General features: G+C 57.7%; 1 long non-coding RNA gene across 1 annotated transcript; it reads left to right on the plus strand.

Moving 5' to 3' along the window:
- Positions 1-632: 632 nt before the first annotated feature.
- On the plus strand, positions 633-18293 carry LOC129503217 (uncharacterized). The gene is made up of 3 exons (XR_008663124.1): positions 633-771; positions 14828-15019; positions 17566-18293. It is a non-coding gene; the product is annotated as an uncharacterized LOC129503217 (long non-coding RNA).
- Positions 18294-19268: the final 975 nt, after the last annotated feature.

Genomic DNA, 19268 nt, shown 5'->3' on the forward strand with positions numbered 1-19268 from the left:
GTGACTGGCCAAGGAGAACACAGAACACTCTATATGGGACTGGGTAGATTTCTAGGGCCACTCACACCAGGGGCCAGCCCAGGGGAGTCTCAGGGCCTGGACCTGCTGTCCAGCGGCCATGGTGTTGTGCTGGCTGCCTCTAGCAGTTGCCCAGCAAGTACCTGCAGCACCTGGGACTACTCATGGTGGCCAGCCTGCCTGCAAGAGGCAGCTGCTGTGGGCCCCTTAGCACATGGCACTTGACAGCCAAGGCCCTGAAAAAGCCTGGGTGGCAGGGAAGTTCCCTGGGGGTCAGAGGCTGTGGCCCTACCCAGTGTCAGGGGCTGGGGGCTGACACTGGCCTTGGGAGCAGCCGGTTCCATGGTCCTCTTCTGAAAAGGCAGTCCCCACGACTGGGGGCTAGATGTTGGGCTGCTCCCTGGTTGAAGATCCCACCCACAGAGGTCCCTCTGACCCTAACTCTCCCAACCTGAGCACCAGTGCAGGTGACGAGGATGGCAAGGCAAACTCACCCTCGGAGCCTGGTTTGGGGCACAGCACCTGCTGTGTCCCTGCTTTGCAGTTTCAGGTGGGACACTCGGTGTAGCAGGGCCGAGAGGACCCCATTGGTGGTGGCTGGATGCTGGCCCAAGGACACAAGGCACTTGTGGGGGCCCCACACCGGCCCCACAGCATTGCCTTCTGTCTTTTCCAGGCTCAGAGCCGGGTCCCCGTGACCCCATGACCTTCAGAGTTGAACAATTTCTGGAACCGTGGGAGCCAAAGGCCCAGGTAGAGTCTCTCTTCTCCCAGTGGGTAAAAGCACGATTTCTGGGTGGAACTGTTATTTTGGTTTTTGTTTTGCTTTTAGCAGTTCTATCAGGCATAACAGATTAAAAAAAAAAACCCACATGTATTTGAAAAAGTACAATTTAATGAATTTTGACCCAAGCACAAACCCTTGAAAGTATCACTGCCATCGGGACAGCAGCCCCCAGAGGACACCGCCTCTGCCCAAGGGGGTCCCATGCTCTCTGGAGACCCGTCCGCATCCGTAGCATGCACACCCGCCCTGTGTTCTACACTTTGACATGGATAGAATCAGGCCACATGGACTGTGGTTGTCTGGCAGATTTCGTTCAGCATTTTGAGTGACGTCTGAGATTTCATCCACGTTGCTGCCCCATCAATACTTTGTTCAATTGTGTTGCCGAGCAGCGCTCCCTGGTGGGGGAGGCACGCCCCCTCTGCCTGTGCCTTTCCCCACTACCGGCTGCGCCCCTGTCTGCGCTATGCTCCCCTAGGGGATGTTTCCAGTTTGAGCTGCCAGGATCCTGTGCACACACATCACGGTGAGTGCGTGCTCCCTTCTCTTGGGAAAGTGCCCAGGCGAGTGCGACCGGACCATATGGCTGGTGTCTTGCTGACTTTTTAGGGACCTGGCTGACTTCCCCAGAGCAGCTGAAGCATTCACATCCCCCCATCCTACACACCCCCCCCCCCCCGCTTCCTCCAAGCACATGGCGTGAGCAGCAGGAGCATCCTGACAGGTGTATAGTGCTGTCTCGCACCTGTTATTTACCATCATGTGTCTTCTTTGACCAAGTGTCTGTTCACATCTTTTGCACATTTTAAAATCAGATTATTTGGTTATGATTCAGTTTTGAGAGTTCTTTTTTTTTTAAATTTATTTATTTATTTATTTATGATAGTCACAGAGAGAGAAAGAGAGGCAGAGACACAGGCAGAGGGAGAAGCAGGCTCCATGCACCGGGAGCCCGATGTGGGATTCGATCCCGAGTCTCCAGGATCGCACCCTGGGCCAAAGGCAGGCGCCAAACCGCTGCGCCACCCAGGGATCCCAGTTTTGAGAGTTCTTGATCTATTCTGGATACTGGTCCTTCCCCAGGCATGGGGTTGGCGAAGATCTTTCTTCCAGTGTGGGGTGTGCCCTTATGTTATTCCCTTCCCTTCCCTTCCCTTCCCTTCCCTTCCCTTCCCTTCCTTCCCTTCCCTTCCCTTCCCTTCCCTTCCCTTCCCTTCCCTTCCCTTCCTTCTTTCTTTCCTTCTTATCTATTTGAGAGAAAGCATGAGAGAGGGCAGGAGGAGGGAGAGAAACACACCCCTCACTGCATGTGGAACGTGACGCAGGGCTCGATCCCGTGACCGCGAGATGGTGACCTGAGCTGAAACCTAGACCGATTGCGCCACTGGGCACCCTGTGCCTGGTTATTGTTCATTGTTACCTCCCAGAGAGCAGCCGTTCTTAATCCTGACAAGGTCTGATTTACCAGTTTTTCTTTGGGTTGTGCTTCGTTGGTGTCACAGCCAGGAAATCACATTTTATTCACCTGTCATAATCGTCTTTGCTCTTAAAACCTGCTTTGGTGTTTATAATTATTACTTGACCTTTCTTTCCATGTATTTGCATGTCTTTCTCTGTGTTTTATTCTGAGCGGCTCACATGTGCCGTTATATTTACAGGTCTTTCTTCAGGCAGCACATGGGGGCGTCTGGCTGTTTGATGCCTTTTCTCTGGGATTTCAGGTGGCTGTCCTTGGCACAGGCATGGAACCCGTGGCCACAGTCACCCTCCTGACACCAGTTCCCATTTCTTCCAGCTGTTCTTGTCCTGCCTTCTATTGGATTAATGGGGTGTTCCTTTGGGATTCAGTGTCCCCTTTGTTGCCTTGGGCACTATGATCTCAGTCCGGAGGTTTCGGTGGTCACTATGGGGCACACAGTGCTTGTCCTTCCTGTACCCCGGCCGCCCTTAGAAGGTGTTGCTGCCCCGCGGGCTGCCTCCACACACGCCCGACCCCGCACAGCTCCGGGTTGTCTGCTGTCACTGGAAGACTGCCGTCTGTGTGTGGACATCACAGGTTGGGTGTCAGCTCCTGGGACCAGGCAGCTGTGTGTGAGTGGCCTGCCTCTTGGCTTTGTTTTTGGAAGGTATTTCTCAGGATGTCAGCTCCTGTTTCCCAGTGCACATGCTTGTTTCTGGCAAAATCGCCAGTTGTCACATTGTACGTGTTCGTCTTCAGACAACACATTCCTGCCCTGGCTTCTGTTCAGGGTTTCTTTTACTCCCTGCGTTTGAGCTGCGTGATGATTTGTCAGGGCATCCTTCTCGGGTGCTGTCCCTGGGGCAGGTGAGCGGTGTGCACCTTGGGGGCTTCTGGCTTTCACGAACGCAGAGCAGAACCTGGTCATGGCCCCACGGCATGTTTGCGGCCTGTGGCTGCAGAGCCGGCTGCACACGCGTGCTTGCGGGCTGGTTCGAGTGTATCTGGGTCTCACTGCAGACCCACCAGGGTTTTCCTCGGTGGGTCTTACCTGCTGCTCACCCCTGGCTCACGTTCTGTCTCTAAGACTGTAATTTCTGCCTTTCTTACACTTTCTGTAGCCCTGTGCAGCATGTTCATCCTTACAGCTTCTTTTTAAACACACGGGGTTCAGTGACAGTGACCATGCCGACACCCCGGCATGCTAATCCTACCTCCTGCGCCACCACCACCAGGCTGGCCTCCAGTGACTTATTTTTATCTCAGTCATGCGTCAAATTGTTTGGTTCCTTTCCTGCCAGCTGCCCTTTGACTGGGTGTCAGCGGTGCTGGTGCACATCTCACCTTGTGAGGGCCGCGTATCTCTGTCTTCCTACAAATCTTGGGCTTGGAAACAGATTGGGCCTCTTGGGTGTTTCTTCTGTGAACTGTTAGCTGGGATTGGAAGAGCTCAGCCCCAGCAGGACCTGGCGGAGTGATCTTCCCACCGCGCTGCCCTCCTGAGGGTTTTCAGCATCTCCCTGGGGGAGGGCGGGGTGGGGAGGCACAGGCACGCCCCCACCTGCTGGCTCCCCTGTCCTCACCTGCATGCCTTGCCCAGTGACCGGAGGGGCCTCCTGCCCATGTCCACAGCCCTGCCCTCCAGCTGTGTGGCTCTCCGGGTGGCGGCTGAGCTCCTCCTGGTCCCCTCCCTGTGGCTTCCCCTCTCCTGGGATGGTGGCTCTCACCACCTGAGGTCCAATGTCCTGACCACCGTTTCATATACTTCGTTCCACTTTCCAGCCTTGGGCAGGAGGGGGACCCAGTTTCTGTTGGAGGTGTAAGTCCTGGAACAACCAGGTGTCCCTGTGCCGGCTCTGGAAGCAGGAGTCCAGGTGTGGGCAGGGCTGCCTCCATGCATGCCTCTCCCCCACCTGCTGGCAGCCTGGCTTCTCTGGGGCTCCCTGGCTTGCAGCTGCACCCCTGCCTCCACCTCCATGGTCAACTGCTCATCTTGCCTCTCCCTGCGAGCGAGTCTGACTCAAATCTCCCCGTTCCATAAGGACACTGCCATATCAGGTGAGGCCCCCCCTTCAATGAGCTCACCTGCAAGGGGCCCCTTCCCAAGTCGGGGCACATTCTGAGGTCCCGGAGGTCCGGGCGTCCCTCTAGGAGTTTGGGGGGCAGGATTAAATCCCAGACATACACTTGTGTGTCTCACTACAGGCATTCCTCTGTTCTCTGGACTGTTTTGGGGGCTACATGGTGTGTCTTTTTCATCTTTCAGGGAGTGGGTGGGACAGACAGATCTCCTCCGCGGTGGGCTGTTGTCACTGAAGGAGAAGCTCTTTTCTAGAGACCCCATGGCCTGTTGCTGGGGGATCTGTGGGCTCCTGCCTTGCCCAAGAAGGGCCTGGGTCCCAGATACCCTTGATCCAGACCTGTGTCCCTCAGGCCCCCCTGAGCTTGCTGCTCACCTACCAGGGCACTGCTCCCTATCCCCACCTCTTCCTGGTATGACTGAGATTAATGTGGGCCCCCTGGGCTAGTCAACTCCAGCCCTTGGGCCCCCCGCAGCCTGCCAGACAAGGTGGCAATAACCCCTGATTCCGGCAGTCTGCATTTCCTGGCCTGGGCCACACTCTGCTCCTGGCGTCCGAGGCCCGAGCCCTCCCGTGTCCCATGAGCCCCACCCCTCCTGGCTGACCCCAGGTCCGGCCAGCTGCTCCTTGAGAGCTTGTGTTGACTTTCCCACTTGATCAGCTCTGTAATCTGTGGGTCAAAGGCCACATCCGCGTCCTTGGGTCTGTGCACGTGGCGGCAGACAGATGCCCCAGCCCTGCTCTACCCCTGTGGTCACAGCCGCTGGCCCTGGGTCCGTGCAGCTCTGGGTGTTGCTCTGTGGACCTGGTGCCTCCTGGGTCGCCAGCCCTGACTGGCTGAACTTCCTGGCCATGGCTTTTCCTTGTTCAGGAAAATGGGGACATTGGAAACTTCCCCTGTGGGAGAGCCACCTCCCCAGCCTGTGGCCACTTTGGAGGCTGGATGTGGCTGCTCCTGGCAAGGGAGGGACACACTCCACTTGCTCAGCTTCACTGCCTGGGTGTGTGTGTTGGGGCGGTCCTATCTCTTCCCACACCCAGAGCTGAGTGCTAATTCCGGGGACTCCCCAAACTCACAGGCCTTGGGACTTAGTGGTCATGTGTCCCCTGCCCCAGGGGCCCTTCTGTATTCATCACAGCCCAGGAGGAGCCCACGCCAGGCAAGCCCTAAGTAGTGTGGTCATGAAGGGTCCTGGCCATTCCCTGGGGGGGTACTCTGAGACCCTGGACCTCTAGGTGGCATATCTGATTTGGCATATCAGGCCAAATCTCAGGAATTCCCTTAAGCCTTGCTCACTGTGGCCGAGCTGCCTAGGGCTAAGGGGGTTGGCTCTCTGTGGGGCAGGGCCAGGTGGGGCAGGGGTGGGGTGGGGTAGGGGTGGGGGGCGGGATGGCAGGAGGCATGACAGAGCAGGAGACCGCTGACCAACTGGGGACAGAGTTCCTACTGAGTATGACTTTCAGAATGACGAGGTCCCCATGATGCAAGTGCCTGTTGCTTCCTGGCCATCATGGTGCATTTAGCAGAGGGAGAGATGGCCACTGACCCAGGCACAGAGGTGACCCCCCTCCACCACAGCGTGCAGGATGCAGACCTGCATGTTCTGGTGGATGTGGGGGCGCCGGGCCTGTAGGTGGCAGGGGCCGTGGGAGATGCCCTCCAGGACCCACAGTGCACAAAGACAAAGGGTGTCAGGTGACAGTGGGGTGTCCTCTGACCGTGGTTCCAGGGGCAATGAGGCTGCTCCCCTGATCCCTGACAGTCACACTCACACTCGTGTGTCCATGTGCCCAGGCACTCAGGAGTGTGCACACTCTCATGCTCGCATGCATGTGGGGCCCCTCACGGCTGCTGGTTCACAGGCCCATGTACACTCCCTGGACAGGGAGGTGGGCGCCACCTGCTGGTAAATGTCAGCATCCTAGCATGCCACCCTCCTCTGGAACATCCATGGGCCATCATAAGGGCTGGGCCTGCCTGGAGCCAGAAGGGGGGCAGAAGCCCTTAGCTGCACCTGACCCAAGTGGCTTGGAGGTCCCTACGTTCTCTGTGGCTCCCCCAGCGCCCTGGGATCTTGCCCCTGGGCCTCCAGATCTGGGCTTGGGCAGGGGGTGCGAGGCCCTGCACATCAGGCTGTAGGAAACCGCAGCACCCAGAGCAAACCCAGGTGGGCAGATGCTGATTTGCCCTGGGTTGGCCGGGGACCTGGTGGGGCCTGTGTGTGGCTCCGGGGGACAGAAGCCCTTGGCTGCACCTGACCTGAGAGGCTTGGAGGTCCCTACGGTCTCTGTGGCTCTGCTGAGCCTGTCCTGCAAGTGTCCAAAGCCCCAGACACAGGATGCCTCATAGCCTGGCCTAGGAGGTAGGGGCAGCTTCCTGAAGGTCAAAGGGAAGGTCACCTTGCCTCCAGCCCCTTGGGGACCCTTCACCAAGGACTCGGGGTGGGGTCTTCTGTGGCATCTTCCTGCGAAGTTGGGTGGTATCTGGGCCCCTTGACGCACTGTCCCCACCCCTATCCCAACCCAATTCTGCTTCCCTTCCCAGCCCATGGCTATGCTTCCCCCCAGCTCCGTGGGATCTTGTCCCTGGGCCCCCAGAGCTGACCATGCCCCCAGGAAATGCCCACAACCCAGTCCTGTGCATCCCTGCTGGGACCTCATGGGCCGGCCTCTTGGGGATCAGGGTTTCTGCAGAGAGAGGTATGGTCTGGGGCCTGGCCTGGGACTCTGCATGTTCACCCAGCCCCTGGCACGTCTGGGGACACCTGGGGGCTGGCTCAGCTGCAGGTGGTCAGAGGGGGTTGGGTGGAGAGGTCTCCACCTCCCCAGGCAGCCCTCCTGGCTTCTTCAGGGCTCTAGGTCACTATGCAGAGGCCCCAAATTCTGAGGTGTCACTTGCTGCTCCCAAAGCATCCTAGTGCTCAGTCTGTGCTGCCAGAGCCAAGGGCAAGGTCAATGGTCTTGGTGGAGGTGTCAGGCCAATGTGGTAGGTCCCAGACCCAGGCCCTAGAGCCTGCTCCCCTGACTACTGTAGCCCCAGGGAGAGGACTCTCCCCACAAGATTCTCAGCATGGGACCCCCTGTGCCTCACTCCTTGGAACACTGGCGGCAGGCCCTACCTGGACCTGGGATGTCTCCTGGTGGCCAGAGACCTGCTTGATCTGTCCAATCTGCCCATCCTGGGGTCACAGCCTGTTTCCTTATGCACCTGTAGTTGGGAACGAGCCGCATCACAGAAGGGGGTGACAGTAGGTCATGCCTACCGAGAACCTGGCCTGTGCTGCCCCTTCAGGCCCAGTCACCTTGGTGGTCACCATGGTTGGGGCTGCTGTTGAGGCAGCAGCTGAAGATGGTATCTGGCCCCAGGTCCCCAAACTCCCAGCCAGCCACACACCCATTTCCCTAAGTCACAGCCTGTGTTAGCTCATGGGCAGATTCCTCCATGGCGCCACATACAGCGATGTGATCTCCACCCGCTGCCAGGTCCTCAGCAGCCCAACTTGTGGGGACCTCACCTCACAGGACCCTGCAGTCCCCTGGCGGCTTGCGGCAACCCACTTGGCACAGAAACTATCCTCTGCCATCAACACCTGAGAGCTTTTATTGAGCATTGGCTGTATGCAGAACCTGCTAAGGGTGGAAGGCCCCAGGGCAAACAGCAGGCTGGCTCTGAAGAGGCCAGTGAGGATCTGGGGCTCCAGACACCCCAGAAGCATGCACCCCCCAACCCAAGGTGCCTGGGCCCAGCTTCTCCTCCCCCTTCCTGTCTGCCTCCCCCTGCTGCCTTCTAGCTGTCCCAGCAGTTTGCTGTCCCTCTAGGGTGCCTGGTGGAGCTGCTGCAGGGGCTTGAGGTGTGGGTGGTGTGGCCACTGCCCTTCTGTTTCCCAGCCCACGTTGGACCTGGGGAAATGACTCCTAGGGACCTTCCCTGTGTCTGGAGTGGTGGGGTGCCCAGCTCTGCCCTCAGGGCCCACCTAGGACTGGGGTAGGACCAGGAGGGACCCCCTGTGCCCTCACCAAAGGGAGTGGTGGGGCTAGGTGTGGCCAGCTTCCCCCCCTGCCCCCCGCCTGGGGGACAGATGCAGGGCCCATGTCCTGCCCTGTCTGGTAGCTGGCACAGTGCTCTGGATGTCTTGGGTCCCAGACCCTAACTCCCTTCCCGCATGCCTTGCCCGGCCTGTCCCTGCACTAATTTCACCCCAAGCCCCAGACCCAACCCCTGGGCCCCAACAGACCCAGCCCAGCACCCCAAACCCCAACCGTTAGTCCTTGCCTAACCTCTCTCCACAAAGCCCCCTGGCCCCTCCAGACTGACCCCCCGATTTTCTGGACTCTTATCCAACTGTCTCCCCAGCCTCAGCCAGTTGGATACACAGGCGCTTGGGAGGCAGGTGACCCCCACTGAGGCTGCACCCCCCCGTATGAGAAGGGTCAGACACGTAGGCTCGGAGCCCAGCCCTCCCTGGCCACATCCGGGATGTCCACCGGCACGTGTGCCCTGGGCCAGAGGGTGGGTGGCCCAATGGGGGCTGGGGATGCTTCATCTCCTGCTCCCTGCGCCATTGCCCGGTTTTGGGATCTGGACAAGGGGACAGTGGCCTCTTCCCTCCGTGTCTGGGAAACAAGAAGCAGAGCTGCTCTTCTGGGGCCTCCTGGCTCTCGAGATCCCTGGTTCCTGCAGCCCAGGCTGGTTCCCGGAAGGTGCCAGGAGGAGGAAGGGTGGTGGCGCTGGACCCGCGCCCGCAACAGGACCTGGCCATAAACTGGGACAGGGTGAGGTTGTGATGTGGACACCTGGCCCTGGCAAACTCTCTTCCAGCCTGGCCCCCAGCTGTCAGCTCTTTGCAGGAACTGGCACCTTTGTTTGCAGGAGCTGCGTGGCATTGGCTGCCTGAGCCTGGGCAGGCTCCTCGCTGGGCACTTGGGGAAGTGAGCAGGTGGGAGGCCCCCCCTGACCCCGACCCTGGAGGCTGTAGACACAGAGCCCACCCCTCCCAGCATTGGGGCATAGGCCTAGAGGGGCCACTAGTGACCAGGCAGGGAAACGGGGCCCCAGGAAACACAGGGCATGTGTGGAGTCCCCTTGGCTACTGGCTCAGCCCTGGGCTGGGGGCCTGAGCCCGTGGCTCACCTCTTCTGTGGCTGGGACTTGTCTTGGATTGAGGAACATGGTGGCCATTGAGGCAGAACTGACCACTGTCCTTTATTTTAGGTTTGACAGGGGCCACTGAGGCCGTGGCGCTCCCTCGGCTGCTCCCTCGGCTCCCAGGCCATGTGCCCACCAGGGGGATTCTCATAATATTCTCATGTGATGAGTCATCTCAGTTGCTCCCTCCAAGGCCCATGACTCCCTTGGGACCCCAAGACCCTCTGGGGGCTGTGAGCTCTGGACGCTCTTCATATCAAGACTGAGAAGTGATTTGCCTTTTTCACGAGGCTCTTGTGGGGCTGATGGTGCCGAAGCTGCTCTGGCGGAGGCTGTTGGCTCCTTGGCAAGGATGTGTCTTGGCCCGGTGAGGTTCCCTTCCCCACCACACACGCCTGGGGGTTGGGTGGGTTGCCCTGCGACCCGGCGGCAGGCACCCCAGATTGACCTCCATCCAGCCTTGGGCCCGAGGTGAGGCGGGACTTGCCAGGCCCCCAGAAAGTGTGCCCCTGTACCGGGTAAACTGTGCCAGCCCCTGGCGAGAGCTGCTGGCCCTGTTCGGGGGGTGTTCAGATCCAGGATCTTGGTAGTGTTTCTCCCCGAGATGAACAGGGGGGCCCCATCATTTCAGGGAAGCCAGCAGATGTCTTTGTGGCCGTTGGGAAATCGGGGCTCCCAAGGGAGGACTTTGGAGCCAGCCCTGCTGGAGAGAGTGCTTCCCAGCCCGAAGGCCTTGTTGGGCCCCAGGGATGACAGGAAGTCTGAGAGCTGCGCTGGGGACCGGGTGTCTGCCCATGGATGGTCTGTGGGACTTGGGGGGTCTTCCTGGCAACCGGCCAATGTGGCCATTGGCTGATCACCACGGCCGAGGCTCCTCTCAGGGCAAGATGGCCCAAGGGACTTTGCTGGGACCCGCGGAAAGCACGTGGTGTAAAAGGTTTGTGTCCCAGAGGACAGCTCCCCTTCAGGAAGCCACCACTTGGGGTCCCTGGGGGCTCAGGCAGTTGAGACCCACTCTTGGTTTTGGCTCAGGTCGTGATTTCAGGGTCCTGGGATCAAGTCCCGTGTCACACTCTGTGCTCAGCTCAGAGTCTGCTCAGGATTCTCTCTCCCTCTCCTCCTCCCCCTGCTCACGTCCACGCACTCGCTCTCAAACAAACAAACAAATAAATAAATAAAATCCAAAACGAAAAAGAAAAAACAAACACACTCTTCATGAATCCTGGCTCCCCAGAAGGCCACCAAATGATATGGTTTTTTTTTTCTTTAAAGATTTTATTTATTAATTCATGAGAGACACAGAGAGAGGCAGAGACACAGGCAGAGGGAGAAGCAGGCTCCATGCAGGGAGCCCAATGTGGGACTCGATCCCGGGTCTCCAGGATCACGTCCTGGGCCGAAGGCAGGCGCTAAACTGCTGGGGCACCCAGGGATCCCACCAAGTGATATGTTGATGGAGCTGCATGGGCTCAGCTACCAAGAGGCCCTTAGCAGGGCTGGAGGGGGTGGGCAGGCGAGGGTGGGGTGTTGTGAGGTTTCAGGGTCTGCACAGAAGCAGGGTTCTCAGAGGCTTGGTGAGGATTGGGCAAATCTGAGGGCTACTCCTTCAGGACTGGTGGGCATGTAGAAGGTTGGAGGTGACTGGAGAATCCGTGCACCTTGAGCTAGATCTACCTGTGGCCTCAGGCCGTAGCTTCAGGGAACACCTGCACGTCATCGTCCAGAGCGTTTCCTGCTTTGTGTGCTGCTGAAATGTCGTGCGGCAGAGACGGTCTTGTGCCACGTCCATCCGTTGTTTTTTTTTTTTTTAATTTTTTTTAATTTATTTATGATAGAGAGAGAGAGAGAGGCAGAGACATAGGCATAGGCAGAGGGAGAAGCAGGCTCCATGCACCGGGAGCCCGACGTGGGATTCGATCCCGGGTCTCCGGGATCGCGCCCCGGGCCAAAGGCAGGCGCTAAACCACTGCGCCACCCAGGGATCCCTGTTATTTTTAAAGGGAGGATAAATGTGTGTCTTTCAATCATCATAGTTGTGTTTTCTAATATGTTACATATTGAGAGAGAGAACCTGCCAAAACAAACGTTTTCTGGGATCCTTGGCAAGTTTTAACTGTGCACAAGTGTCCTGAGGTCCCAGGTTGAGGAACCACTGCTGTAGAGTCAACAGGAACACCCCTGCAGATCCACAGGCCAGGGCCCCCAGTCCTGGTGGAAACGGGGCATCTAGGGGGCAACCACAGGTCCACGCAGTTCTGAGGCGGACATTCAAACCCGGCTGTTGAGAACAGCACCTGTTGGAATGACAGCAGCAGGAAGCTGGTGGACGCCAGGGTGCGGACAGGGAACCAGGGAGCCCGGCTGGGCGCGGCCCCCGGAGGTCTGCGTGTCCCCTCACCGGCAGCTCTGCCTCTGGGCCATGTCCCCGGGATCCTCCTGAGGGGCCCCAGTGGGGAGGGAGGACACCTCCGTGGGTGTGGCCCGCAGGAGGGCTGGGCAGGAAGGAGCAGCAGCGTGCGCGGGGCCCGTGCAGGACAGGTGCTGAGGGAAGAGGCAGTCTGTGAATGAGGCACGTGGACCAAAAGGGAAAAACCAACATTCAGAAACTGCACACATTTTGCCAGAACCCACGTCCCCAAAGGCTGCGGAAGAGCTATTCCTGGCAGGGATGGATCTGAGCCGGAGGAAACGTGGGAATGATGAGCAGAGAAAGCGAACGTGTGCGGACAGGAAAGTCCTCGCCCTCGGACCCATGAAACCGAGTCCCCGGGACCGTCCCTGGTCACATCTCCACCGAAGTAATTGCAGTTCTGAACTTGGGGTTTATCCTTCTGATGAGCACATGCATACTTTTACAACTGTATGCGTTTCCCTGGATACCAGTCACGGTCGCGGCGTGTGTCTTCAAGCAGGAAGTTGGTTGGCTTATTTATTTATTTACTAAAAGATTTTATTTATTTATTCATGAGAGACACACAGAGAGAGGCAGAGACGGAAGCAGGCTCCATGCAGGGAGCCCGACGTGGGACTCGATCCCGGGTCTCCAGGATCACACCCTGGGCCAAAGGCAGCGCTAAACCGCTGAGCCACCCGGGCTGCCCCAAGCAGGAGGTTTAAACTGCAAGACAGATTTTAAGGCAAGTCTCAACGTGAATCCAGCCCAAGGGTGCAGACAGGGGGCCTCCCGCCATGGCCACGCAGTGGGGACAGTTTGGAGGGGCTCTTTCTTCTGCCTCAGTGAAGCCTGCAGATGACGCAGCCTTGGGGCGGAGCCAGAGCGACAGCGAGGCTGCTACAGGTTCTTGTTAGTTTGAAATCATGGTAAAATTCACATAAATGTACCATCTTCACTGTCTCTAAGTCCACAGCTCAGGGGCACTATGCACATTCACACTGTTGTGCAGCCGTCACCACCGTTCATCATCCCAAATAGAGACTCTGTCCCCCTGAGATACTGACCCCATCCCTCCCCCAACCCTGTGACCACCGTCCACTCTGTCCCCAGGAGACACTGGCCCTGTCTCTCCCCTGGCCCTGTGACCGCCATCCACTCTTTGTCCCCAGGAGACATGGACCCCGTCCCTCCCCCGGCCCTGTGACCACTGTCCACTCTCTGTCCCCAGGAGACATGGACCCTGTCCCTCCCCTGGCCCTGTGACCCTCATCCACTCTCTGTGCCCAAGAGACACTGACCCTGCCCCTCCCCTGGCCCTGTGACCCATCTACTCTCTGTCCCCAGGAGACACTGACCCGGTCCCTCCCCTGGCCCTGTGACCACTGCCCACTCTCTGTCCCCAGGAGACACTGACCCCATCCCTCCCCCTGGTCCTGTGACTACCATCCACTTTCTGTCCCCAAGAGACACTGACTCCATCCCTCCCCTGGCCCTGTGACCAGTGTCTACTCTGTCCCCAGGAGACACTGACCCCATCCCTCCCCTGGCCCTGTGACCACCATCCACTCTATCCCTGTGAATCTGGAGACTCTAGGGCTCTTGTGTGGGTGGAATCATGCAGGATGTGTCCCCTAGTGTCTGGCCTGTGTCACCCAGCATCACGTCCCCCAGGTCCACCCATGCTGTGGCAGGTGTCAGCACGTCCCTCCTTGTTCAGGCTGAGTGACCATCCAGCGTGTGGATGGCCCATGTCCCCCCGTCCATCCCCCCCACCCCCCGAGGTCCGGAGCGGCTGCTGCAGCCACATCCCCACCCATAGAGCAGGTGGTTGTTTCCGTAGGTTCGTGCTGACACCTGTCACTTCCTGTGTTTTGTGCTGAGAGTACTCGGCCTGGTCCAGCATGAAGCCTGTTCCTCAAGGCCAGGGGGCTTGGCCTGGGTGCCTGGGCCCACCCAGGGGAGCCCCGCCCCTTGCTCTGTCCAGGCCAGAGGCGGAGGGGCTGAGCCACACATCCGTCTTGGGGGGATGGGCCCAGGGATAGAGACCCCATGGCCTCTTTCCCGTGCGGGGTGTCCAGAGCTCCCTGGACCCTGCTCCCCTTGTCCACAGGACGGGGCCCCGGCCCCCAAGCCAGTGGACTGGACACCAGATGTGGGTCCTGGGCTGACATTTGCGTCTTTCTTTATGGTGTTTAATTTTCAGAGATGATGCCTGAGGTGCCGGAAGCAGGACTTTATGACCTTGGGTGAACCCGGAGCTGGCGGCTGCGGCCTATTTGCTTTGTGAATAGCGTCAGTCCTGCCCTCTGCTGCCCCGACTCCCATGGTGGCGTCCTCCCTGTCCTTGCTGTCCCCCAGTCCTTGCTGTCCCTGCTGTTCCCAATGTCCCTGCCATCCTCACCGTTCCCGCTGTCCTTCCCGTCCTCGCTGTCCCCACCATCCCCGCTGTTCCCGCCATCCTCCCTCTCCCTGCCATCCTCGTCATCCCCACTGTCCTTCCCATCCTCGCTGTCCCCGCCGTCCCTGCCGTCCCCGCTGTCCTCCCCTTCCCCACTGTTCTCACCATCCTCACTGTCCTCGCCATCCTCTCCGTCCTCCCTGGCCCCACCGTCTCCACCGTCCCTGCCGTCCTCCCTGTCCTTGCCGTCGTGGGGACCTGGTGCAGACCGAGGGCCCTGGTGGAACTGCGCAGCATTTCCGTCCCACTGTCTCAGGGATGATGTGTACCCGATTCTCCTTAAGTAACAGTGACATCTCTGGACGTAAAGCACTGGCAGGCGGCATGGCAACGTGACAGGTGCAGAAACGCAAGGCCGCCTCTGTCAGTCTGGATCCTCCATGGGGGTCCCACTGTGAGCAACCTGGGGCCCTGTCCTGGTCTCCACAGGGGGCCTTTGGGGGTGAGGAGTCTGAGGCACAGCTTCCCGGTGTCTGCCCTTAGAGCCTGGAGTCTCCGGCCCCTGGATGCTGGCGCCCACCTGCTGCTGCCCTTGCTGCCGAGAAGTGACGAGAGGGGCAGGGCCAGAGGTGGGAGGATGGGGGACTGCCTGCCACCCATGGACACCCTGCCAGCGGGATATCCTTCCTGATGACCCACGGGACTCCTTGAACCTGAGCCGATGGGCAGAGGCAGGTGAGGGTCCCCCTGCCTGGAGGATGGTGCCAACTGGTCCTCCTGGGCACACAGAGGTTCACCCCCGACGGGCAGGCCATCGCGCTGGGTTGTGGTCGGGCTGGAACAGCATTTGTCGGTTCTCTTGCTCTGTGCTCGTACGCATGGGTGCTCCTCACTGAATTTCACATTGAATATTTGGTGAGAACATAATTTTTTTTTATTATAAATTAATTTTTATTGGTGTTCAATTTACCAACATACAGAATAACACCCAGTGCTCATCCCGTCAAGTGTACCCCTCAGTGCCCGTCACCCATTCACCCCCACCCCCCACCCTCCTCCCCCTCCACCACCCCTAGTTCATTTCCCAGAGTTAGAAGTCTCTATGTTCTGTCTCCCTTTCTGATATTTCTCACACATTTCTTCTCCCTTCCCTTATATTCCCTTTCGCTATTATTCATATTCCCCAAATGAATGAGAACATACACTGTTTGTCCTTCTCCGGTTACTGTGGCCAAGTTCAAAAAGGGTGTTGCCTGAGTTCTCCTCTGGGATTTTGATGGAATCTTGTCTCACATTTAGATCTTTCATCCATTTTGAGTTTATCTTTGTGTATGGTGCATGAGAGTGGTCCAGTTTCATTCTTCTGCATGTGGATGTCCAATTTTCCCAGCACCATTTATTGAAGAGACTGTCTTTCTTCCAGTGGATCGTCTTTCCTCCTTTATCGTATATTAGTTGACCATAAAGTTCAGGGTCCACTTCTGGTTCTCTGTTCTGTTCCATTGATCTATGTGTCTGTTTTTGTGCCAGTACCACACTGTCTTGATGAACACAGCTTTGTAGTACAACCTGAAATCTGGCATTGTGATGCCCCCAGTTATGGTTTTCTTTTTTAAAATTCCCCTGGCTGTTTGGGGTCTTTTCTGATTCCACACAAATCTTAAAATAATTTGTTCTAAGTCTCTGAAGAAAGTCCATGGTATTTTGATAGGGATTGCATTATACGTGTAAATTGCCCTGGGTAACATTAACATTTTCACAATATTAATTCTGCCAATCCATGAGCATGGAATATTTTTCCATCTCTTTGTGTCTTCCTCAATTTCTTTCAGAAGTGTTCTGTAGTTTTTAGGGTATATTTTGAGAACCATTTGAATGGTAAATGGTTCTCCAACATTTTATTTTCAGGTTGTAGGTGTCCTTCTGTCTAAAATGAGTCTCTTGTAGACAGCAAATAGATGGGTCCTGCTTTTTTTATCCAGTCTGAAACCCTGCGCCTTTTGATGGGGTCATTAAGCCCATTCACGTTCAGAGTTACTTGAACTTCTTCTTAAAGGGGAGTTTTAAGAGTCCCCCTTAAAATTTCTTGCAGAGCTGGTTTGGAGGTCACATATTCTTTCAGTTCCTGCCTGTCTTGGAAGCTCTTTATCTCTCCTTCCATTTTGAATGAGAGCCTTGCTGGATAAAGTATTCTTGGTTGCATGGAGAACATAATTTTTAACGGCCGTGAAGTGTGTCATGGCTTGGCTTCACCACCCCTCACTCAGCCAGGCCCGGTGGCGGGGGGACGGCAGGCGGCTGCAGCTCTGGTGTCAGGGACCTGAGGGTGTGAACACGGAAACCACAGGCTCCAGGGTGCAGGCGCGTCTGTGACCTGAGGGCCCCCATGGTGCTCAGCACCCCACTAGTGGAGCAGTCACGGCCCCCACTGGATGGCTGGAAATGCCTGAGCAACTGCCGACACGCAGAGCAGCACTGCAAGTCCCTTCCTCTGCATTTTCTTGGGACGTGTCTTCTCGTGAGTTTGGTCACGGCTCCCTAACAACTCGAGGCTGGGGAGCTCAGGGCAGCATCGATTGGAGGCCCATTGTGCAGTCGGAGCTGGAGAGGCTGCTGCACGGTGGGGTCGGGACCCACCGCCCCTGAACGAGGTGACCCTGGGCTGGAGCTGCGTCAATGGCCCAGCCTGCACGAACCTGCCCCAATGGGTGGTGACCGGGATGTGTGGGGCCTCTGGGAACTGGGTCAGTTCAGAGCCCGGGTCCCACGGTCCCCAGAATCTGTGTATTCTCACCCCCTGACCCCCAGGGCACAGTCACCCCAGTAAAACCTGCAGGTCCTTTGGGGAAGGCCGGGAGGAGGGGACCAGCGGACGTTTCCGGCACTGCCCAGGGTCTTCCCTCCAGGCCAGAGTCTGGTCCATGAACTGGCTTAGCCTCGAGGTTGACCAGCATGGGGCCATGTGTCTCTGTTGTCGGGATGAATCCTCCCGAAACTGGGATGAATGCTCGCACCGCCCAGGATGTTTCTTTTTCTTTTTCTGTTTCTTTTTCTTTTCTTTTCTTTTCTTTTTTGACATTTTTTTAATTTAAATTCAGTTTAGTTCACATACAGTGTATTATTAGTTTCAGGGTAGAATTTCATGATTCATCAGTCGCATAGAATCCCCAGGGCTCATCCCATCTCGTGCCTCCTTCATGACCGTCCCTCAGGGACCCCGTCCTCCCACCCTTGCCCTTCCAGCGACCCCCTGACCACCCAGGACCCTTCTGCTCCTACAGATGGAGTGGGGATCCTGTGTGCGTCCCATCCACGTCCCTGCTGGGAATGCCCCGAGCAACCAGCCATCTCTGCAGGGCTCTGTGAGCCTGAATGTGCCGCCTGCTGCCTGGACTCTGCTGTCCACCCCGGGGAGCTGCGTCCGGCTTGCATTTGGTGGCCGAGTGCCACTGCGTGGCCCTGCCCCCAGGATCCAATTGCTGTCATGGTGTTTAGGATTCCCAGGTCAGAGGCTGCAGATCCCCCACGAGGTGCACCTGCAAAGTGACCGCAGAGCCCCTCGAGCCTGCACAGATGCCCCCTTGGTCGTGGTGAGACAGGCATGCCCGGGACCCCTTGGGGCAGGTGAGGGCTCCACTCTGGCCTCAGTCTCCCTGTGCCTGGATCCCCCGGACAGATGGTGGCTCTGGCTTTTCCCGCCTTGCTCACCGTGGCCCCACTGGCCTGGGTTTCAGCCAACCCGCCACCCTCTGCCATTGTGAAATGCAGGATCTCTGCTGGGTGGGCCCGTGGCTGCAATGTTGGCCTGACACCCCTTGACGCCGTCCTCTGCGCAGGCCCTCCTCTGGGACTCAGCCCAGTGGCTTGTTTCCATCAGGGTTTGGTGGGGATGGTCATCAGGTTCCCCTGTGTGGCTGCTTTCTTCCATCTCATGAGCAAAGAGGCTCCCTCCCCTGAAGGCCAGGTCAGCATTGGAAGCTTTGTCATCTTATTTTTACCACATAAGCATTGCTCACATCAAAGATTCTCACTAAAAGTTATTTTAAAACTGAAAATTGTTTCCTTTCTTTTTTAAAAGATCTTATTTATTTATTCATGAGAGACAAAGAGAGGGAGGCAGAGACACAGGCAGAGAAGCAGGCTTCCTGCGGGGAGTCCGATGGGGGACTCGATCCTGGGACCCAGGGATCATGACCTGAACCAAAGGCAGATGCTCAACCCCTGAGCCACCCAGGGGTCCTGAAAATGATTTCCTTTCTGTGTTGAGTAGACACAGAGGAGTGCGGAAGCCGCTTCCCGCTGCCAGCCTCCCTGCCCACTGTGTACCGGCCACGGAGCTGAGAACCAGGAGAAGCAACTCACAGCTCTGGGGCCTGAGATCTGTAACCGGAGGGGTGTGGGCGGGCGTGGCCCCTCCTGGAGGCTCCTCAGGCACATCCGTTTCTGCTTCTCTGGCTTCTGGTGGCCCCTGGGCCATGGCCACTCCGCTCCAGCCACTGCTGCCATGCTCAGTGGCCTGCATGTCTGTCTGTGTGTCCCTTCCTGTGTCGGGTAAGGATGCTGCCACTTGGTTTGGGGCCGCCCTAAGTCCGGGTGGTCTCGTCTTGGGGTCTTCCACACACATTTCCAGATAAGGTCACGTTCGAGGTTTCCAGGTGGCCTTGTCTTTGGTGGCATCGTGGGGGCACCACAGGGCGTGAGGACAAGCATAAGGATGCTGAGTCTCCTTCGCAAACCCGGTAGTGACTCGAATTCTGTTCTGCATCAGGCCTGGGAGGTGGTGAGAAGCGTCTGGACCCCAACGTTTTCCATAGTATCTGCTGGAATGAACACGCTAGAAGGCAACCATCCTCACCCTGGTTGAGATCCCCAAGTGGCAGGAGGAGGATGAGTAGGAGGCCGGGACACGGCCAGTCCCTGCCTGGCTGAACCACTGCGTCTAGCATCTGGTGCCCCCTGGAAGGCCTCAGAGGACAGAGGGACG

Source organism: Nyctereutes procyonoides, unplaced genomic scaffold (genome assembly GCF_905146905.1).
Source record: "Nyctereutes procyonoides isolate TBG_1078 unplaced genomic scaffold, NYPRO_anot_genome, whole genome shotgun sequence".
In the NCBI taxonomy this organism is placed as follows: Eukaryota; Metazoa; Chordata; class Mammalia; order Carnivora; family Canidae; genus Nyctereutes; species Nyctereutes procyonoides.